The following is a 2,616-nucleotide window of genomic DNA, read 5'->3' as shown; positions in this document are numbered from 1 at the left end:
ATTTTATTTTATGAACTAGTATGTGCTACCGGTTTCGGCATTACATTGATGCCATCTTCAGGCCCCAATCGTCATAGTCGTAAAATCGCTGTACACGAAAGGAGCCATATAACTGGATCCGTGAATCAATCGTACTGCAACAGCTCTTGGTGGCCAGGCGACACAGACTGTGAAACTTCCAACTGAGCTACCCAAGCACGACTCACGCCCCGTTCTCACAGCTTTACTTCTGCCGGTACCTCGTTTCCTACCTTCCAGAAGTAAAGCTGTGAGGACGGGGCGTGAGTCGTGCTTGGGTAGCTCAGTTGGTAGAGCACTTGCCTGCGAAATGCAAAGGTCCTGAGTCCGAGTCTGCCGGCCGAAGTGGCCGTGCGGTTAAAGGCGCTGCAGTCTGGAACCGCAAGACCGCTACGGTCGCAGGTTCGAATCCTGCCTCGGGCATGGATGTTTGTGATGTCCTTAGGTTAGTTATGTTTAACTAGTTCTAAGTTCTAGGGGACTAATGACCTCAGCAGTTGAGTCCCATAGTGCTCAGAGCCATTTGAACCATTTTTTGAGTTCGAGTCTCGGTCCGGCACACAGTTTTAATCTGCCAGGAAGTTTCATATCAGCGCACACTCCGCTGCAGAGTGAAAATCTCATTCTGGACACTGACTGTGTTTATATACTCAACACATAAGAGAAAGAGAGAGAGAGAGAGAGAGAGAGAGAGAGAGAAGGCAATGTTTTATGCTTCAGTGGCAACGTAGAGTACCTGATTATTCTATGTTGCTTGCAGAATGGCCTACGTAGGGTAAGAATCGTGACATAGCTGTATTTTAATAATAGATGACATACTGCCACGGGATATTAATATTTTTTTTCAAATATTTGCTACTGAGACTGGTACAATGAATATTTTTTTTAAAAAAATGGCGGTATTTGTTTAGCTTTTTCAGGCGGGATGCAATGAAGTGTTCAACTCTTCATATTCACCTTCTAACAGTTTGACCAACATCTTAATCAAGATAAGAGTAACATAAGCTGTTGGTAAATTATTGCAACAAGATGTACTGAACAAATGGCTCATGGTGCTCACATCAATACAGTCACCATAAACAGCTTCCTTCAAGGTGACACCTTCTGCAGTCAAGAATTCAGTGACAGTCCATTGCTTACATCCCATTGAGCGACCGTCCATTCCTCATCCTGTAACAACAAAGCCATTCTCTTGTGCGGCTTCCCGCCAACTTCAGTTGTAAAGGTCAGTATCATGGACAACGCAGTAGATGCTGCATACCAGTGCTACTATCTGATATTGAATTATGGAGGTGGAGGCAATACTTTTCATTCAGCTGTCGTGTAGCTTACCTCTGGACTTCTTCAAGCAAAGTGAGTATCCAGGTAAGTCACATACCTGTAAGAAATATGGCTTGGGTAAGAGGTCTGTGGTAACTTAAGGGATCAGAGAAGGGCCCAAAAATAATCTAGTATCCAGGTAAGTATGCAGGTATTCTAGTATTCAGGTAAGTCACATACCTGGAAGAAATACGACTTAGGTAAGATGTCTGTAGTAACTTAAGGGATCAGAGAAGGGCGCAAAAATAATCTCAAACAAACTATCTACCACAACTCTTACATACAAGTGGTGAAGATGCAAGGAGCTAGCTCCTGTTTGTGTATGCGGTAAATGTTAACGTATGGCTGGGATTTTAAATTGATTTCCCATACAGTACTCGTCGGCATATGGCGTCGGCAACGTTTCAACATGCAGAGGGCCCTGATTTGTTGGATACTGGAAAAAGTGGGGTGATGTGACAACTGTAATCAGAAAGAAATAAGGAATAACAAAAATAAAGATATACCGGGTGATCAAATTTCAATTTGAAAACTGAATAAACCACGGAATAATGTGGACAGAGAGGTAAAAATTGACACACATGCTTGGAATGGCATGGGGCTTTATTAGAACAAAAAAAACCAAAGTTCACAAAATGTCCGATAGGAGGCGCTGGACAGCAAAACGTCAGTGACTGCGCATGACAATCGTGTATAAAAGGAGCTGCAATGAGAGAGAGAATCAGATGCGCCATCAGTCGCAGCATGTTGACATTACCTGAATAGGCGCTTTTAGTGAAGCTGTATTATCAAAATGGGGAATGTTCTAGTTCAGCGTTACGATCCTATAGCCATAGGAAGGGGATTCGAACGGGTAAAGGTCCGTTGACAAATGCAGCTGTGGCGAGAATGATTTCGAAGTTCGAAGCCACGGGTTGTTTAGACGATAGACCCCGTAGTGGCCGACCGAGCACAAGGCGTAATGCTGCTGAGACAGTTCAGGAAGAAATGGAGACTGTAGCGGGTTCGTCTATGCACGGGGAAGTCAGCGCTCGTGCAGTCGCACGTCACACCAGCATTCCGTACACTACGGTTTGGTTGGTACTTAGGCGTACCCTCCGATGCCATTCGTACAAAATCCATCGGCACCGTGAACTATTACCTGGCGATTTAGTGAAGCGGAGGGCATTTGCGGTGTGGGCGCTTCAAAAGATGGCGGAAGATGGATCGACGAAGCTCATTTCACGCTCCGAGGATCTGTCAACGCCCACAACTGCAGAATTTGGGCTACCGAAAATC

At 44.9% G+C, this 2,616-nt stretch overlaps 1 non-coding gene across 1 annotated transcript; it reads left to right on the top strand.

Moving 5' to 3' along the window:
* Positions 1-290: 290 nt before the first annotated feature.
* On the top strand, positions 291-441 carry Trnar-gcg. The gene is made up of 2 exons: positions 291-327; positions 399-441. It is a non-coding gene; the product is annotated as a tRNA-Arg (tRNA).
* Positions 442-2,616: the final 2,175 nt, after the last annotated feature.

Source organism: Schistocerca americana, chromosome 3, assembly GCF_021461395.2.
Source record: "Schistocerca americana isolate TAMUIC-IGC-003095 chromosome 3, iqSchAmer2.1, whole genome shotgun sequence".
NCBI lineage: Eukaryota > Metazoa > Arthropoda > Insecta > Orthoptera > Acrididae > Schistocerca > Schistocerca americana.
This window is presented reverse-complemented; position numbering and strand designations above follow the sequence as displayed.